Here is a 10,411-nt window from a genome sequence, read left to right as displayed (position 1 = left end):
CCTTGTATATCTAATGTTTGGAACATCTTGTTCTTATAGATGTTGGTTTTGTTTGTATATTCTTGGGATTTTAGTTACTAAAATCGAACCTCTGTTTTTTCTCTCCAAATCTTATGTTGTTGTCGTTGTTATCTTCCATTGGGTGTTGTTGGTGGGAGATGCTAAGAGAGTAGGAGAAGGAATAATGGGCTTTGTTATCATTGATTGCTGCTTCCTGAAGTGTAGCTGTTGTTGCCGTTAATGTAGTTAACTGAAACGAGACGAACATGTTTTGGGATCGAGAAGAAGACGGAGAAGGTGATAAAGTTTTTTCGGGATTTTGTTGTGGTTTACAGAGCAACATAGAAAGCTTGCTGTTGATGTGAAGTAGATGGGATGGTCCGGATGGAGCTGCTGATGTCAATGGATTCCAAAATGGAAGATTGTGGAATCCTTTTTAGGGTTTTGAAGGATTAAATGGAAGAATTCGATGTGGGTTTGGAGATTGAGTTTCTACTGTTGAATGGTGAAAAGAACATAAAGAAAGGGATCTGAGAATTGGGATGAAATTGAGGTGGAATTAGAGTAATATCAGATATGGAAAATGGGTTTTCGTCTGATTTTAGTTTGAATAACAACATGAGAATTTGAGGAAGATGGAAACTGAGCAGTGATGATGGGGAGTTTGAAAACGGAATTGTGGGATTATAAGAATAAAAAATCAGTTTTGAGTTGTGTTTACGATTTTTATCCTTGTAAATTGTGAGTTGGTGTTTACGATTTTTATCCTTGTAAATTGTAATTTGTCACAAATTAGCTTAATTAAGTTTTAATTAAACAAGCAGGGCTAACCCGTGAACCCGCAAGCTTTACCCGTTACGGGTGCGGGTTGAAGAAATGACCACATGTGAAGAATATCAACCCGCAGGTTTTGGCCCGTGTAAACCCGTACCCGTGTAACCCATAACAAGCCAGCCCCGGCCCTCCCGTTTGCCAACTCTAGACTGGTCCCACGATTTTTTCATAATTTTTTAATATTTTTAGGTATTTTTGATGATTTGAGGGGATTTTTCCTAATTTGAGAGAAATACCATAAAATCAAGGAATTTGATGAATTCAAGGAAAAATAGGATAAATAATAATAAAATAATAAAGCAAAGGGCGTGTGGGACCGGCTAGGGCATGGCCGGCCGGCTAGTGGCCCGGTCCCACAAGTTTTCTTAATTTTATTTTATTTTATTATTATATGATGATTTGTCCAAAAAATACCATGAAATCAAGGAGTTTTTTCATGAAATTAGAGAAATAATAATAATAATAAAATAATAAGGAACCGTGGAGTGTGGGGCCGGCTGGGACCAAGGCATGGCCGGTTGGCCAATGGTCACGCCCCACACTCCTTTCTTTAATTTTATATTATTTGTTATGGATTTATGGAAGTACCATGAAACCGAGGAGCTTCCTCGAGACGAAGGAGATTTGATCAGATGAGAGAATTTTCATCAAATCATGGAAAATAAAAAAATGTATTAAAAATATAAAACTGGCGTGGAACTGACCAAGACACGGTCGGTAGGTCGTGTGTCCGTGTTCCCAGCACCTTGGTCAATATTTTTAATTATTTATTATTTTCTTCCCTATTTTTCATAGGTTCATCGTTTCGTTGTATTTCGAAATACTCGTTCGTGCGGTGACTGTTAGTGTATCGTCGTTGAATACACTTTCACCATTTGAATCAGGGCTTACTTAGAGGCATATCAAACGCCCGGTTGTTGATTATTTATTACTAATTGTGGAATTCGGTGGAGAATAATTCACAAAACTGAGTAATAAGATGTTTATTATTAATTCATAAGATCAGCTGAGGATTCGACTACGAATTCAGAATAATAAAGTGAGCATTACCATTCCATGGGATCGTAGATTCGACCATAGAATCAGAGTAATTAAGATTTATCTATTACCATTTATGAGACCAGTTGTGGATTCGATCATGAAATCGGAGTAATGAGATAATATAGTTATTGCTATTCTACGAGATCAAGCCGTGGATTCGATCATAGAATCAGAACAATATTTTATTTCTGTTCCATGAGACCAGTCGTGGATTCGACCATGGAATAGGAGCAATTGTTATTGCCATTCCATGGGACCAGTCGTGGATTCGACCATGGAATATGAGCAATAATAGATTATTCTGGGAATTCAGTAGTGATTGTCACGACAAAATTAATCTTAATTAGGAATAATTAACTTTGTGGCTCTATAGTAGCAGAGCAAGCTGTCTAGGAGAATTAATTATCCCGATATGAGCTTGTCGGTAAGTCATATCCTTTATATTGTCAGGGTAAACTCGTTGTTTGTTCCTGAAGACGTTATCGCTCTATACTAGCAGAGCAAGCTGTCTAGGAGCCGTCCATCTCGTGATACTATATAGAATTAATCAATGAAAGTATTCAGTACTCATGAAATATGCCGTTGTCCAGTCGTGAGACTACATATCTACATGTACTCTGAGAGAAAGTACTCTCCGTTGAGAATTCGATGAGAGAAAGTACTCTCCGGTCTCGATACTCATGTCTGATTGCTGGATCAGAGCTTCGTATAATTATGAGTTTACGATTTTATCCCTTGTCGAAAATCCACCATCTACAACACCCCATACCGGAGAACTTATTCGCTGAGTGGTTCGTTATCAGTGGCCTCTGATGGATAGGCAGTTCTCCCCAATATAAGTAACTTTTCTGGGATCAGCAGCTATGACGCATGTTAGGGTTTAAGGGTCGCCTCTTACATACTGTGCAGTCCTCTGGTCGCACAGTTTTGTGTGAACTAAGTTGACACGCCATAACTGTAGTCCCATCCTCCCTAGGTAGAGGTTTTAATAATATCTCGCAGCCCCCTATTGAGGTATTACGAGTAATCTTTGCAGCTTCCCTGTGTAGCTTTTGACTCCGCCTTTGGCTTGCTCGCTTTCTTGTCAAAAGAACTTGTTTCATGATCGTGTATCCTTGAGTCGGTATACAACTTTCTTTGTTACATCATCTCATCACAGTGTTTTGATTTTCTTGCTTGTGGCCTGTTTTTGTCGTCCTTTCCTCTAATTGTCTGCCTCAGTGTTATTCTTAGCTTTGATGGAAATATCTCCCTGCTTGCTGTCTGTGAGATTTATGCATTTATCGCACTGCATCCTCCACCTTGATACTAGGTTCCTCAAACTTCCCCCCTTTATCTTCTCAGATTAAATAGAGCCTCCTTTCCCATTATGAGCAATCCCAATTGGGCAAGAGCATCCATTTATAACTCCTTCGAGGCATCACATATTTCTGTTTGATGTGTGTATTCTATTATTTCACCAATCCCTCTTATCTTCTCGGGGATCTCTCTTATCTTCTCGGGGATCACGTTCTGCGATTGGTTGTTTTCGCAGATTATCTTCTCCCTTTTGCACCTCAACTTCCTCTTTACTCTTCGTACGCTCGTACCCGCACTGGTTGCTCCTGACCGGATTTGATCCCTATCCTTTTTTCTTATAGTTTCATTTTGATACTCCTTCTTTGTTATTTAGTTCTCTTCTCCTTTTCCTATCATGTTAATCATCAGATTCTCTGCTCGCCTATCATCTTTCCTATCATCTTTCACTTTTGCCTTTATTTTTCCCTTAACTTCGCCTTTCCTTCATAATGTCGAACATCAGCTTCATCACACCTTTTCGCATTGGTGTTTTCTCCCATAATTTCTCCAATTCCTGTCGGCATGGGGAATCGGATTCTCCTGTGGAAGGTCGACGCGACCCCCATAACCCCATGGATCCAGGGTCTTCCGATGATAGCGTTGTATGGTGACTCCACATCTACGACACAAAAAGTGACCACGGTTTCCAAGGTCTCAGCGGGAATGATCAAAGTGATATCGCCTTATGGTCTCGAAGCAACACTATTGAATCCATGGACCGTGTAAGTGTACGGGATCAGGTCTGAGCCGCGGTACCCCATGGTTCTGAATGCATGATAAAATAATATATCAACGGAACTTCCGGTATCTACCAGGATTTTGTTGATCATCCAAGGTTGCGCCTTTTCTTCTGCATTTTTTTCCAACTTAGAATGTGGTTGCATTGTTATAGTGACCATCAGTGGGTCTGAGTGTGTTCCCGCCTCTGCTGGTACATCTGCCATTGTGAAGGAGATTGGCTGCTTCTGCCAATCTACAAGCGCGCGACTTCTCATTACCAGGTGTATTTCCTCACCATTGTAATCTCCTTTATGTACTCTTCTTAAGATGTTATCATGGAAATTATTGATATCCTTTGTGGAATGGATGATTGAGTTTATCTGCCTCGAGTTCTGCCCGATTTCAATGCGGTAAATAACAGCTGGTTGGGATCGCGGTTGTGCTCTTGGTATTTCGCCTTCCTCCAGATATCGGTTCAACTTTCCTTGCTCAATTAGATATAGTAAATACTTTCGCACGTTTCTATAATTCGCAGTACTGTGGCCATGAAACCGGTGGTATATGCAGAATTCACCAGCTCTTGCTCCTCGTGGGGTTTCATGCCCTATGTTGAATGGTGCTAGAATTTCATGAGTTAGTATGACCTCCCCCCATATCTTTTCTATTGGGGCATTCAGTCTGGGTAATTTTACATCATCAAAGGGCGGGTAATTCGGCTTTCTCTCAAATCTCGGATTGTGGTTGTACCCAGCTCTCCGGTCATTGTTGAACCGTCCTCCTTGATTGTCGTATCTTCTCACCGGGTAGTTGTATGAATGATTTCTATCTACACACTCTCTTCGAAACCATTCTTCATCTTTTCCTGACAATGCTACTTCTTTCGTAGTCTTTCCTGCGACTTGCCTCTCCTGTCCAATTCTAGGGGTATTCTCGATATTATTCAGTATTATTGGTACAAGTGTCGCGTTTTCTCCCTTCGCAGTTGTGATGGACGTCAAGCTGGTATTCATTTCCCTTTGCTTTTCTTCTAGTGTTATGAACTCTTCTTGGTATTCTCTTAACTCTTGCATGTTTGTCTCATGTCTGATTCAGAATATTTCAACATATAGGAGATCTGTGGGATACAAGGAATCGACGAATGCGAGGATTAAATGCCGCTCGGATACCTCCGCGGCTGAATCGATGCACATGGTTCTCCATCGCGTTACCAAGCTTCGCAGACTTTCTCCATGTTCCTTTTTCAATGTAAACGCATTCTCGATCCCTGCCTTTGTGTGACTACTTGTTATATAATTCCCTAAGAATAATCTTTGCAACTGTGCAAATGATGTCACAGATCCTTCGCTCAAATTGTCGAACCATTATGAAGCTTCTCCTGTCAGGGTCGCAGGAAAATATTTACAACGCACCGCTTGATGTTGGGACCACAACATTAATGTTAGGTTGTAGGCCTTCATGTGCTGGACTGCATTCCCGATTCCGTCGAAGATGCTGGAAAAGGTTGGTAAGACTCATTTCGCGGGAACAAGGGATTGTAAAATGTCACGCGAGAAAGGGGATCGCTCTGCCTTCTCAATTTCTTCAGCCAGTTTCATTTTTCCTCCTCCTCGCCTATTATTACTTCTCATGGCCGCTTTGAGCTCTTCAAGCTGTTGCAGTATAGCATGATTAGCGTTAACGTGTTCTCGCTCTCTCTGTGGGACTGCTTCTAATGCCCTCTGCTTTGTCGCGCTTCTTTCTATGGCTATTCTAGTTTCTCTTCTGAATCTTTGGGTTTCGCGCTCTGAGCTGCTTCCTCTTTCCCCGTTGTACACTCGCATTCCTTGTCCTAAGTTCTCTCTTCTTTCTTATTCTTTCTCTGCTTTCCTCAGATTTCCTTTCCAGATCTCGTGCATTTTCTATTTCGCGCTCTCTTTTACGCACCTCCCTTTCATACTCAGCATGGTCATTCTGTACTTCTCTTTCCTCATTGCGATGTCTCCTCCATCTCCTTGGTGAACTTCTGCTCGTTTGAGTTTCTGTTTCTCCAGTATGAGTTCACGTTTGTATATTCTCATCCAATCTGTGATTTTCTTCCATCAACAGGGCGTTTTGTCTTGCCAAATTTTGCTCGCTCTTCTGCTAACTCTGCGTCTCTTGCTCTGCTTAGTTCGAGTCCTTGCATAAATTCTCTTTCAATTCTCCTGTCTCGTGCGAGACGTTCTCTTGGCCGTTGAATGGTTAGTTGATCCTCGTTATTGGGATACTCACCTTCTCCTCTTGTTACTCGTTCTTCATCTTCCATAGTATAAAGAACAGTCGTGTGTACACTGCCTTCTTCATATATAACCCTCTATGAGTCATTGTTTTGTTGTGTTTTATTTTTAGAGATAGTATCATTGTCCTGATTTCCGGTTTCTACGATGCAACACATATTGCGATTTCGAGTTTGCCGCTCTACTCCTCTCCTTTCTCCTTCAGCTGAAGTTTCAGCCTCGCCTCTGGCTCTTCTCCGGTCTGCTACTCTGTTGCTTCTTCGAGTTTCGATATTGTGTGCTGCTCTTGATGCCATTCGTACCATTTTGTTAATCAGAGATGTTGGTAGCCAAGATTTCTGATGGTCAGATGAAATATGATGGGGATTTGATTGTGGTTTCAACTGTCTTAGGAGGGGTAATTTGTCAAGACTTTCTTTTCAAAGTTCCGAGGAGCGAGTAACACTTTTTGAATCAAGTGATCGGTTTTTACTAGGACTTTATAATGACGAATATATTTCAAAAGATAGGGTTTTATAAGAAAGTAATCAGTTGTTTTCGAAGATGGTAGTTTCTATCTACTAGCTAGAAGGTGAGGATAATCCTCCCTCTTTCTAGCGCCAAAATGTAGTTGCGGAAAATCCCACAACTACACCCAAAGGAGTGATAAGAACACTAAGTCTAAGTCATGAAGATAAACTCAAACATTAATGATATTATGCGCCCCTCGACACTAGATATGATCTTTACAAAAGCTTTATATGAAGAAAAATGATGTTCTTATTGATATCACAAAGATTTATACATATAAGGAAGATGATGATGATAATACAACTCTACTGTCTTTATCCCTTCCAGTGGTGATTTTCTACTCTTGTTCTTGACTGAACTCTCTTCAACCTGCCTCTCTCTTCATTATTTGAATCCGTATATAGCCGGTCACCATGGTAGAAGACACCTGGGTTCACGTGCAGGTCTCTGCTGGCTGATCTCTGTTCATTTTGTCTTATTCGCCAGGCTTTGGGAAGACGTCGCTATCTCTCGCATCACTTCTTAATTCTTCTCTTGATATGTATCGTGTTATACTCATCGTGGGGTTATCCTTCGTGTGTATCCCTTCGTCGCGCTGTATCTCTTCGCTTAATTTCTTTCTTCGTTTGTGCTAATAGTCGTCTTAGTGAGAGCGAGGCTGCGGGTTAGTTTTGTGCGATATTTCGCCCCTACAATCCTAGTCTTTCAACCAGCTGAGGAAGGAGGTGGGGGAGCAAAGAAGATGGTAGAAGATGGAATATTAGATTGATGCTATCTTTGGGCTCCATGTCTTTGTTGACCTACCAATTGGCTCAGTTGCTTCTAGACCCGGTCCTTTGCTTGCTGGTAGCGGCTTTTTTGAGGCAGTAATTAGCGGAAAGGGGGGTCATGCAGCGATCCATCAGCATACAATTGACCTAATTGTAGCAGCATCTAGTGTAATTGTTAGTTTGCAACACCTTGTCTCACGTGAAGCTGATCCACTGGATTCACAGGTATCTGCCTTAATTATGTTTTCGTATTAATAATCAGTTATACCTGTCATGAATATTTTTAGCAGCTTTGCTCTTTCTTCCTACTATAACCTGATTCTCATGCAGAAGCCATAGTGTTTTGTGTCTATCTTCCCTCATTTTCGTCGTTAAATATCTGTTGTTTCTTCGTGATAAATGACTTTTCAAAAACTAAAGTATATTTCAAATGGAAGTACCAATTATTTATCATCTCCATCACTGAAAAACAAGCATTGTTTTGCTCAGGTTGTAACAGTTGGAAAATTCCAAGGAGGTGGGGCATTCAATGTTATTCCAGATTCCGTCACCATTGGAGGCACCTTTAGAGCCTTCTCGACAGAAAGCTTTATACAACTCAAGAAACGAATTGAAGAGGTACAACCAATTACGGCTTCATGCTTATTCCCAGTCATCATGTGACTGATTCTCTTCAACTTGCATTGTGACAGGTCATCAAGGCGCAAGCTGCTGTTCATAGACGCAATGCTACAGTCGACTTCCATCCAGAGAATAAGATATTTTTCCCCGTAACCGCTAACAACAAAGTATTACATAAGCATTTTGAAAATGTCGCAGGGGATATGCTGGGGACCAATAACGTCAAAGACATGCAACCATTAATGGGAACATAAGACTTCTCATTCTACTCAGAAGTGATACCAGGATGCTTTTCTTTCATAGGAATGAAAATTGGAACACTTGGAGAAATTCCATCTGTGCATTCACCATATTTCACTCTCAATGAAGATGCGCTTCCTTATGGTGCAGCATTACATGCATCATTAGCTACTCGGTATCTGATGCATAGTGGTATTCCACTTATACCCTTGCTAACATCTTTCTCTCTTTTGCCCCCTTTCTTTGGCTTTATTTCTTGTTTATCCTTCACCTTTACTATATGTTTTGAAACCCTAGCTCTACTCCCCTCATGTTTTTCTTTTAAGAGAGACTTGGTTAGAACCCTTGTTTTACTTTTTCTTCAATCTTTCTCTTTGAGTTGAGTTGATGTGGGGAGATGCCTCAATAAACTTGTAGCTTCCGATTAATTTTGGGTAGAAGTTGTAAGTACTATAGAGAAGAACTTTGATTTTTGTTTCTTCCTTATTCTAAGGGTAGAAGAATCTTAAATTGAAAGGTTAGTAATTCTATTTCATGGTGTTTTTGATTCAATTTTACATTATTATTGCAAGTAGAAGTTTCACTTTACATTAGTTGGTATCAAGAGCGTTGGTTTCTTTTTTGGGGGAAATTGTGGAGAAGATTTTAACTATTAGGTTGGGGGTTTGAATCTTTGTGTGTGCTATTGTCAAACTGGGTTCATTCTCCTTGTGATTTCATTATGGCTCCAAGGTAAAGAGTTAATCAAGGTGAAATTTCTATGAAAGAAGAATTAGAGGTCTTTACGCATGAAGTGTTTGATGAAACGCAACAAAGAATAGATGCAAAATTTGAAGAAATTTTTTTAAGATTCGGTAACTTAAATATCCATCAAGATCGATATAGAACTCAACATCATCATTGTGAAGAACAAGTGACGGATGAGGAGACCACTTCTTTTCATAGTCATGTTCATCCACAAGGGAGACGACAAATGTTTGAAAAAAGACCGAGATACCACAATGTTACTACTTCGAACCGATGGGAAGGTGGACTCAAAGTTGATATTCCGGAATTCCATGGGGGTTTAGCTCCGGAAGAATTTGTTGGTTGGCTAGCAACGGTTGAAGAAATCTTGGATTTCAAGGAAGTGCCCGAAAATAAGAAGGTCGGGTTGGTTGCAACTAAATTTCGAGGAAGAGCCGGCGCTTGGTGGCAATAACTTAAACAAATGAGGTTGAGAATAGGTCAAGCTAAAATTAAATCTTGGGTGAAGCTTAAGAAACATATGAGACTTGCATTTCTACCCCATAATTATACAAGACTTATCTATCAACAACTTCAAAATCTTAGGCAAGGGTCCAAGTCGATTAATGACAATATTTCAGCGAGACACACATGAGACTTGCATTTCTACACCAAAAAGTTCTATAGGATCAGAATTTCGCAATGACAATGTTTCAGCGGAGTTATCAATGACACAGCATAACATCGTCGCAGAACAGTTTCAGAAATGATAGAATAAATGACGTCATCTAAGGTCACGAGAAAGATGTGATAGTCTTGCGAAGATTAGAGAGTTTGCGAAATTAACATCTGTAAGGTTGCGAGAATGTCGCAAACCATATCCGAAAATAAAGGACAGATTAGCTGTCATCCACTATGTATTTCCTTATAAATAGTCATTCGAGTTGTAATGAAGAGAGAGATCTTTTTTGAGTAAGAAACAAGTAAATAGGAGAGAGAAAGTTCAGAGCAGAGATCATTCTTGACTTCTTTATCTTTCTTGTAAGAACATTCAAAAATTAATCAATAAAATTAAGAATATAAACCTAAAAATGAGTTGTTCAACAATGAAATCATATGAGGGGTGTAGTGTAGGATTTCCTGCAACTACATAATGGCGCTAGAAACAGGGAGGAGTTGAAGATTATTCTAGAAAAAAGATAAAGATTGATATTGAGATTTGTGAAAATTTAAAGTGATTGATTAAGAATTTTTCATAATTTCTTGCAATACTGTTAGCATTAAAGAAATGGATAGAAGAAGAAATACATCCGAACAACCGACTACTATTAGAAGAAGCAAAAGAATTGTTGGAAG

General features: G+C 39.8%; 1 pseudogene; it reads left to right on the top strand.

Annotated features, from left to right (window-relative positions):
• The first annotated feature begins 6,335 nt into the window (after positions 1 to 6,335).
• On the top strand, positions 6,336 to 9,530 carry LOC113352282 (annotated as a pseudogene).
• The last annotated feature ends 881 nt before the right edge of the window (positions 9,531 to 10,411 follow it).

This window comes from Papaver somniferum, chromosome 2 (assembly GCF_003573695.1).
Source record: "Papaver somniferum cultivar HN1 chromosome 2, ASM357369v1, whole genome shotgun sequence".
NCBI lineage: Eukaryota > Viridiplantae > Streptophyta > Magnoliopsida > Ranunculales > Papaveraceae > Papaver > Papaver somniferum.
The sequence above is the reverse complement of the archived record's forward strand: the minus strand, read 5'-3'. Positions and strand labels throughout refer to the sequence as shown.